Below are 10,893 nucleotides of genomic sequence, written 5' to 3' on the forward strand. Positions count from 1 at the left end.
GTTTATGGTTTCACTCTGGGAGGATTCAAGTGTCATTTACACCATCATATTTAATTAGTAAAAAATATATAAATAACCTGATTATAACAAGAGTTGTAAGTCAAGTTTCTATAAAAAACAAGCATTCAGGAATAATAAGAAAAAAAAATCTTAACAATTAGACAACTGGTAGACTGGGTTGCCAAATACCACAGTTATAAAAGTGTGTTAATTAAAATTATTTGGGATTTGCAGAAAAATAAACAATGACTTCCATGCAGTCAGAAAAAGGGTTAAATATAAATTCAAATACATACAGATATGTACTAGATGATATAGATGGTGCTTCAAATGAGAGGTTTACTTTTTAATCACTTTCTAAGAACAAAGTTTTATAAGACAATAGAAAACAGAAAAGGCAGATCATACCAAAGATAGATAAGTGGATTATAAATTTATGAAACCACATGTATCATAATAAGAAAAATTAAAATAACAAAAAATTATTTATATCCTGTAAACAATTGTCAAAATAGTTGATAGTACACATATAGTTGAAGGAATGATATATTGGTAGAATTACAAATTGATGAAATCTTTCTGAAGGGCAATAAGGTAATGTAGGTTGTATAGCAAATTGAAAAGTGCATCTATTATTTGGCTTGAGTATTCTACATCTATAGTTTTATCTTATATTGTATTCAAATACATGAGAGAGAATCTAATGTAGAAGTTATATATTTTTTTTTGCATCTAGGTTACCTTCTAATTCCAGTTCTGCCATTTACCATATGCATGAACTTCAGAAAATATTAAAGTATTCTCTTCTTTATTTTCCACATATATGAAATGGAAATAATAAATCCTTCATAGGATTGAAGGATGATCTAATTATATAATATGTCTCAGAAGAGTACCTGGTATAGAGTAAGCACTACATAAGAGCTTATTATCATTAAAAGTATGAAAATAAATGTGTACAACGAGAATAATCATAGCGTTTTTTATAGAAAAAAAGGAGAAAAACAGAAAAAATGAAAGTCTTTATGATTATGAATAGAGGAGTGTTATGCATTTTATTATAAAATATAAAACAGATATATCATGTAAATACACATCTGCCGATATAAAACTCTTACCAACATACATGCTTAAAATAAAACATAAAATTATAGAATAGAGCATAGGTATACTTCAATTTGGGGAAATTTTAAAAAAATCTATCCGTATGTCACTTATATTTAAGGTGAATAGCAAATTTCTTGAGAAGCCACAAGAAAATGTTATCAGTAGTTTTGGAGAGAAGACCTGGGTATCTGGGGTGTGAATGAGTCTGTTTTCACAATATACTCTTTTGCCTTATTTGAACTTATATTATTTCTATAGACTTTTTTAATAAGCAAAATAATTAACTTAATAAAATAACTCATCAAAATACCTTCATTTATGGTCCAAAGTTGTATGGATTAAAGTATTAATTGGGAAGCAATGAAGTCAACATTATTCATGGCAGTATTATGATAAATCAATACAGTGAACACAGTTAATTGTTAGGTGTTTGTCAGGTTTGAGTTTCTTAAAGTTTATAAAGCTATTTTGTACATCTAATCTTTCATAACAAGGGAAATTGGAGAAAGGTTTTTAAAACACAATAACTTCATGGTGTAGATATATAGATATGGATTATATAGACTATATAGATGTTTGGGACAAGCAAGAATGGTGCAAAGGCCAAAATGCTTTAATAAGAGAACATGCTTTATTAACTCAATTACTGAACTGTAATATAAAAGAAAAACCTACTTGTTACTATTATTACAGTAAAAAGTCCTTATCAACCGAAATATAAATGACAATTTAAGAGAAATTATTAATCAAGATATTAGTTATCTTTATTATTTTAAGGGATGGTCTAAAACTTTTCAAACATTTTTATTTCAACTTTGCATAGAAATAGACTCTGATTAGGTACTGTGTTGAACCTGAATGCATTGCTTCCTCTTGGAAATATCTCCACTTGGGCATAAAGGATCTGGAAAATTTCAAGACTTTCTGAATAAACACTTAGGTTCACAATAGTGTATTTATGATTGGGTATGCCAAATGAGCATAAATTCAAATTTTATTTACACATTTGACAATCAATTTTCTTTCTTTTACACTGAGTTTATGTTGTACCCCATTTGTAAGCAAAGTGATTAGTTTTTATCAAAACAAGAACATGTTCCTCAGGGTGAGTTGGATTCTTTTTAATACCTGATAAACATGGTTATAAAATCATCTGAAAACTTACTGTATATATTTTGAACATTATGAAGAGAAACGTAAACCTGACAAAATTTCTTCTTTTTTTTTTTTTTTTTTTTTTTGCGGTACGCGGGCCTCTCACTTTTGTGGCCTCTCCCATTGCAGAGCACATGCTCCGGACACGCAGGCTCAGCGGCCATGGCTCACGGGCCTAGCCGCTCCGCGGCATGTGGGATCTTCCCGGACCGGGGCACAAACCCGTGTCCGCTGCATCAGCAGGCGGACTCTCAACCACTGCGCCACCAGGGAAGCCCCCATGAGTATTTTTATACATTTACAACTGGTTGGTAAAGGCAAATTGAGGAGCATTATCTTTTCTACTACTTGGATATAAATACCAGATAATTTGACACTTTTTTAAAAAAAATATATATCCTGGAGATTAGTTTAGAAAGTTATCTGAAACATAAGTAACATATGAGTTAGCACATTTTTTGTTAATAAATGCAAAGCTAAAAATTCCATTCTCAAATTAACCAACATAAAATAGTATTTCCTCTATTACTGACAAACCACAACAGTCAGATGAAATTATTTTCAAGAATGCTGCTTTGGAAAAAACGCCAGCAGTGAATCCACGGCGGAGCGGACAATTTGAACGCCACCTAGCCGCGGCACGCTGCCAGGGCGCTGCTGACCCTCCCCTGGACGGCAGCCTCTGCCTCCGGACCTGGAAGGCCGAGAAGGAACCGCGGGTCCGCAAGCCTGAGCTCCAGCCATGGGCCCGCGCCGCCGGATCCGCAAGCCCGAAGCCCCAAGGAGGTCGTCCCCGGCCGGGCCCATCCTTAGGCACTTCCTCCCGTCAACTTGCTCGCCGGAGACATAGGGTTCTGAAGGAGATCCGAACTCTTCAGAAGAGCACACACCTGATGTTAAGGAAGAACTCCTTCTGCCGCCTGGCAGCAGAAGTGTTTCTAGTTAATCTCTTTTAGGATGTCTATCTCCTCTCCTTACATACAGGCCGTGTCACTCGCTTCCCGAAGGATGTGCAGCTGGCCAGGAGGATCCGAGGCATTCAGGAAGGGCTCGGCTGAGCTCCTGCCGCCCTTGACTCTGGATACCAGGGATGCTGCCCGTAACCAGGACCAGATCCACGGAGTACAAGGTGCTGCCTGGACTTGCTATCTCTGAGCAGAGTGTGCATGTTGCTTTTGTAATTAGTTTTTTTTAAGTAGAAGACTGCATGGCTTTCCTCTGTAACAGAGGTAATATATGACAGAATCAACACATTGCAAAAGTCCTGAGATTAATTTTCAGATGAAGAGACTCCGAGTTTGACTTCACTTTGCAAATTATTCGTAAGACTGATGATTTGGAAGACATCAGATTTTCTAGGTTATGGGAGAAAAGATCTTTCTGTACCATTTAATTTTTTTATTATTTTAGATTTTTCTGTACCATTTAAATTTTTTTACCATAGGTATATTTACTTTTATTTAAAACATAAGGGAAAAAATAAGAGAAGACCACTTCAGCCAGTTGCATGGAAGAGGCTGGCATGTCCAGCATGCAAATCTCTGTCCTTCAGATTGACTTCATCATTAGTGGCAGCAGCAAGTTCCTGTGTGGATTGTGCCTGTCAACAGATTATATAGCTTTTTAAAAACTCAGCTGGGATGAAAATAGGAAATCGTTAAGCTTTGATGGTCTGGCTCCTTCTGGTAAATTCCTATCAAACTCATTCAGAAATTCTAACTTATAGAATTTATTTTATTCTTATTTGCAAATCATAGAAGATGTATCATAATTTATACTGCAGAATTTTTCATTCCAGGACTTTTAAGAGCCTTTTCAATGTTTTTACAGGTAATTTTTATAACTTCCTTGTGGAGACATAATAAAAATAATTATTTAATGAGAAAAAGTTAAAGCAGAGTTACTACTATACAGAGATTATACTGTGTTCTTTGTGTATCAGCATTAAGTTCTTCATCTGGACACTTTGCCAACAGCCACAGTTTAAACAAGAGAATTCAGGAATGTGTTTTTGTCTCCGACGGAATAGAGTATGAGCAGATAAAAATCTTTCCCATTGCTTGTAACTGAAAGCAGTTTAACACATTTCCAGAGAAATGGGAAATGCCGAAGACTTTTAGATATTGTGTGTGGTGAAAATGGTTAGTGAGGGCAGACACTAATAATGATGTGTCAGCCAACTGAATTGAGAGACAAACTAAAGGGAAAAGGACCAAGTTCTGTTGTTTGATAGATTTTAACCCTTTGGAAAAACCTTTTCCTGTTCGACATCAACTTATTTTTATGTAGACATTGGAATAAAGCTTATCTATCTATGAAAAAAAATGCTGCTTTGGAAATTACATGTTTTATTACTTTAATTTCATTATTTTTCATTAAAAACTTTATCTTGAGATAAATATAAATTCACATGCAGTTGTAAGAAACTGTGGACAGATTATGTGTACCTTTCACCAGCTTCTCAAATGCTATCACTTTGTAAAACTATGATGCAATATCACGGCTAGGATACTGACATTGATACAGTCAAGATATAGAACATTCTCATCACCAGAAGGACCCCTTATGTCACCCTTTTATACCTACACCCACTATCCTTTCACTCCCATCCCCTCCTTAGTTCCTGGCAACCCGCAAGCATGTTCCCCATTTCTATAACATTGTCATTTCAAGAATGTTATGTAAATGGAATCATACAATATGTAAATTTTTATGACTGACTTTTCTCATTCATAATAATTTTCTAGAGAATCACCGAGGTTGTTGTTGTGTGTTTCAATATTTTTTTAATTGACTGAGTATTTTTCTGTGGTATGGATGTAGCACAGATTTTTTAACAACTCACGTGCTGAAAAACATCTGGATTGTTCCCAGTTTGGGGCTATTATGAATAAACTACCCCAAACATTTGTATACAGGTTTTAGTATGAACATAAATCTTTATTTCTTTGGGATAAATGCCCAGGAATTAAATTGCTGGATTGTATGGTAGATGCACATTTAGTTAGTTAGTTTTTTTGTTTGTTTTTAAAGAAACTGATATTTTAAAGAAACTGATACTTTGAACTGTGTGAAACTATGAGTCTCTTCCTGTCCAATTTGCCCTTCCTCTTCTCCTTTCACACGTCAGACCTGCATCATGGTGTGAAGGATATCTTGCCATTCTCTATCTCCTCCACTTTATTCTTCTAAAAGTTTACCCATAAGTCTCTTGCACAACTAATTTTGTTTTGATGTCTACTTCTCAAAGGACACAGTGTAACTCAAATTACCTTTAGAATAATTATCTTAATGTAAAAACTAGATCAGTGGAGTAGAACATATTAAACAGTAAAAATGGAAGTATTGAGGATTTGGAACAACATTATGAATGTTGTAAAGTGTCTTAACTTTGATGCAAATTGCTTTAGAGAGTCCAGAAAACACTGGCATAGTATACCTTGCTAAATTTTCCTTAGTAATATTAACATCTATAATAGGAAATTCAGATATTAGTGTGGTTTTAAATATGCCTCAAATCATTTGAACTTCTCTCATCAATAGGTAGGGTCTAATACCTCTACCACTGAATATTGTGTGGCTTCAATGACTTATTTTTTTTAATAAAGAGAACAAGGCAGAAATTCCTAGGTTATAAAAAGCAATAGAAATTTTGCCTGGTTCTTTCTCTCTTGGGATATGTGCCCTGAGCCTGCATGTCAGAAATTCTACTATCCTGCAGCCACTATGCTGGAAAGACCATGTGGAGACATCACATAGAGAGATAAAGAGAAGTTCCAGAAGTTCCAGATCCCTCAACCCCAAGTGAGTCTTCACAGCCCAAGCACCAGACACTGATTCTAGCTTCTAACTTTCAAGCCACCCCACCTGATGCCAAATGGATTAGAAATAGGCAGTCTAGACCAAGGCTCCCCTTATTCCTGAGAAGAGAAAATGTTATTGCTTTAAGTTACTAAGTTTAGGGGGCATTTTGTTATGCAATAAGACACTTCTGGAATTGGATTTCTGGGTCCTGCTCTTTTATACTTCGATGTTGAAATAATCTGACCCTTTCCCCAGTTCCAGATAGATACATAGTTTTATTTAATTTTTGGATTTATTCTAGTTTAAAGGTAAGGGAATAGCCTTATTTAATATTTGGGAGCAACTGCCTATAATCAGTCCCCTTAGATCCTCACTATAGAATGTGATAAATGTATTTCTTTATGTAATGTTTCAGCAGTAAAAGTGAAGGTAGTAAAAGATGATAAATGTAGCCTGAAAAATGGACTTAACAGATTCACCAATTTGTAGAAATGTATAACCCAGGACCCAGTTTTATTTCATATAATATTCAAAACACAGAATATGGAACTTTGGTATGCTCTTCAGACATGCTGCAATCAATAATATGTGAACGACTGTATTTCTCAGTAGGAGACTGTGAAGCTCTAACCTAAAGAAAAAGCTACACAGGAAAAAAGTTCCATGACTGTATGAAGCACACAATTATCAACACTCTACAAACCTATAATCAGAACATTTGCCTTTTTCAGCTCTTTGAGCAAAACAATGTTTAAAAACAAACTAAGAGAAAAGAATATTAATAATTCCACTCTCTGGGCAGTTTCAAATATAGCCAATTTTTTTCTCCTTTTTTAAAAATGACAACTATTATGTTTGATCAGGCCAAGAACTTAGTAAATGTCAGCTTAACTGATTAAGTTTTTATCCCACACACTGAAAATATTTCTTTACTTCCTCAAATGAAAAATAGTTATACATCCATTTTAAAATATAATGATTGATTATTGAAAATCAACATAATGACACAAGGAAGCTGTAACTGAAATGTAATTACTGACCTGTAACATTCTCATGAGATGAGATGAATATAGGTTCAATAAACTTAAATTTTAAAAAGTGTTTATATTCTCAGAACTCCTTAGTGGCAGAAGCTAAATTAAATACAAATATTAATTTTCTCAACCCAGAAAAACAGTATCATAACTCCCATTTCATATCCCATTCAAATATTGCACATGATGCCCTAAAACGCAGTCCACCCACACAAAATAGCAAGAATTAATCTACAAAATGACTTATATTAGAAACATGCAATAGTGAAAATGTCAAATTGATTTGGAATTTAAGATCTTAGTGAATCTGAACATGTCAATGCACACTTAACTTAGGCTTTGTCTAATAATCACATAATACCATTTTCATTTTCTCATATATAAGTTTGAAGTGACAGAACTAATACTGAGATTCAAAGAAGCTTGTAGCTGATATGGTGGTTTTTATTTCTGAGGTCTCCACAGATTGGGTCTCTTTTCTCTTACCATTTTTTCTCTCTTTTCTTTCTTACTCTTCTTCTTCAATTATTAGTATGTTTTTTGTACCTTCTTTTTGCCTTTTTGGGGGCTTGAAGGCTGTGAGCTATACCTATTCTCAAGGAAATAGAAATATACAGATATAGACATTGAGTAAATAGGTATATTAATAAAAAATATAAGAGGATATCAGAGGAAAGAAATCAACAGAAGTAGAATCAAAGAATATTGAGTGGAGGATAGAGACATTAGTTTAGGCCTTATAGCCTAAGTAAAATAAGATAGTAGAAAAGGGGAAGAAAAGTTTAGACTCAGTTGGAGTCTGAAGCAGTAAGGAGATAATTACAGAGTCAATACTTAGAAAGTAATTAAGCTCCAAGTAAGGAAATTTCATGAAAGAAATGAGACTTGAGTGAGTTTTTGAATAAGGGACATGCAGTTAATTAGCAAAGAGTAAGATATTTTCAAATTTTACTGAATGTCCATTAAAAATATTTGTCACATTGAAATTGAATTGGGCTAAGGCAAGAAGATATTGTAAGCATAAAAATATGAGACAGTAGGGTGGAAGGACTGAGAAACTGAATCAGATGATAAGGGTGGGAAAAAATACAGGAAATTTGACAGCCAGGCCAAGATGTCTGTAGTTGAGGTAACTGATAATGAGACGTAACTGGTATTTACATGTCTCATTGTGATTTCTTTGTGATAGATATTTCTTAATCTCAAAGCCAGAAAAATGACACTGAAAAAAAAATAGTGATTCCCCAAATAAAGCTTCTCCCTAGAACCACCTAACACAATTAAATTGTGTTGAGGCTTATGTGAAGTGTCAGAAAGTTGGGAGTCAGATCCTACAAGACATGATCCAAGTATATTCATTAGAAATGTCATTTCCCTTACCATAAAGAACAGAGAGAGTTATTACCTGGGAATTACAAGATGCCATCCCAATGGGAAATTTTTTTTAAGAGTTATGTTATTCAATAGTTAAGTGCTAATGTGCTCAGAGATGATATTTAAAATAGAATCCTTGTACAATATGTCAGCCTCTTGGCTATGAAAGAGCAGGATCTTCCAAAGAAGTTACTCAAATTGTTTTAATCAGCAATATCCTAAGCTTGCCACCCTTTAAAATATCAACTGTTCTTCATTCCCCAAAGCAGATATATTGCCTAACTATTATGTAATAGGTAGATGATTTCTCAATCTGAAATAGCACTGTTCTAGTTTGTAGGTGAAACAAAGCTTTGGAAGCCTATTTTAGTTTTGTCAGAAGAGCTCAGGTAGCAATTGGCTGACATCTATTGGAACAGTCACAAAACTATTCATTCTCCAATGGCCTAAGTGCCAATTTGCTGTTTCAGCAATAACTCTCTTCCAATTATATTGCTTAGCAAGATTTATTTTCTTCTATCACAGCCTCATCTCTCTAAACATTATGATGAGCAATGGATTTGTATTGGTTGGCCTATAATCAATACATTAACTTATGTTGCATTGCTCAAAGTGGCCAGGTAAATCTTAGAAAAGCATGTTAATGCAGGAGATAAGCTTACCCTGGTAGATAAATTTACTTCATTTGAAAACTGCTAAGACTTTTAGTCTCATCTTGAAAGTTTACCATCTTTAAAGCATGAACATTCCAGAAGGGCTTGGTCAACACTGTCTGGGGCAATAAACAGTGTTACTAAAGGAATATAATTTAATCATGTGTAAGCATTTAAGCATGTATATTATAGTTCACAAATGAATGGCTAATGAGCTACATTCAGCCCCCAAATATATAATGGCTCACCTATTAATTTTTAATTAAACAAGTCCCTCCAATCTTCAAATAGGAAAATTTCACTCAAGGATCTTGATTTCAAGGACCCCCAGAAAAATCGGAAGATCTGGTGACACAGTCTGCATTCCCGCAGAGCAATAATTAGCTGGAGCTCAGTCGGGCTCTCCTCCTTACAGACCCTTCTGAGCACTCATGTTTTCCCCATATCCTCTCTCTTCCCAATTCCCCATTAAATTTATAGTAGACATTCTTCAGCTAGGTGTTTAACTATATTATATGTTTAACATTGATTATGTAGGCTTTAAAGAGCTTTGCAAGAAAAGCATACATCTTTTAGATGGGAAATAAATTATCATTTTTGGAGAAGGAGCAGTGTGTTACTCTATGTGCCTGGGATGTAGGTGATAGTCACTGAATACACTGGGTTTCTCCTGAAGATTCTACTCTTGAGGGAAAGGATGGAGGAGTTTGATCAATTTTTGTTAAACCCTTTTAATGAATTCTTGAATCAAAAGGATAGACTCTTGTCAGCCAGAATCCTACTATGTTAACCAGTGCCCATAGAATATACAAGGAAACAGATACAAATCCAAGCTAGACCAACAAGATTCTCTCTCCCAGGCATTTAGACATGGATCTTTAAAACTCCTGATTGTTTGCATGTGAAAAGAACTATAAATTCAGCTTTCATGAGGCAGTAATATTTCACAGTTTAGATCAAATAGTAAGAAAGACAGTCTTCAGAGTTATAAGAAAGGCAACAAAAATAGTAGATTTTTGGAGGAAAATAGAATTGATAAATGATATTCTGAAGATTTCTCTGTTACTACCCACCCCTTGGATTCCAGGAAATAACCATTCTTAAAATAAAAGTCCTCCTTTTGCTTACCTAGCTTAATCTTCATTACTTGAAACCAATACCATCTAGATAGTAACAATAGAAAAAGGGGGAAATTTGTTACACTGAGGCCCTAACAGACAGGATAATTTCAACATTCTTCTCCATATATCGAACTTAAAGTGCAATAAGAATAAGACAAATTCATCTACTTTAGTTTAATTCTGTTTGTCCAAAATCCCTTTGGCTTTTGAAAATCACGCCACATTCTGCACTATACATATTTCCAGTTTTAAGCATGCAGAGTTGTAAATCATTATAGTTTTATTATTGCTGTGTTATTCTGTTTTACTGTTTGTTTTTCCTAGTTTGAATACTATCTTTTCTAAATTTAAATATAGAAAGTTGAGCCATAAATTAATACTTATTTTATTAGAATTCCAGTAATAGATGAAATGACATTGAACGTTTCCAAGGTGGTTTCTAAAACCTCCTTCCGAGGAAGTACTTTGAAACAGTATCTTCATAAATTAAAAAAAAAAAAAAGATTTTCTCACTAATGAATTATTTTGCATATGACATCTATGCAGTCCTGGTATGGGAACCATAAAGATTATTGAGATATAAATAATGCAGTAAGCAGAAATGATATTCAACTCTAGTGACTATTTAAACCAACCTTCAAATGT

At 34.1% G+C, this 10,893-nt stretch overlaps 1 pseudogene; it reads left to right on the plus strand.

Annotated features, from left to right (window-relative positions):
- Window positions 1-3,004: 3,004 nt before the first annotated feature.
- Window positions 3,005-3,320, plus strand: LOC132414902 (histone H3-like centromeric protein A pseudogene; annotated as a pseudogene).
- Window positions 3,321-10,893: the final 7,573 nt, after the last annotated feature.

Source organism: Delphinus delphis, chromosome 19, assembly GCF_949987515.2.
Source record: "Delphinus delphis chromosome 19, mDelDel1.2, whole genome shotgun sequence".
Lineage (NCBI taxonomy): Eukaryota > Metazoa > Chordata > Mammalia > Artiodactyla > Delphinidae > Delphinus > Delphinus delphis.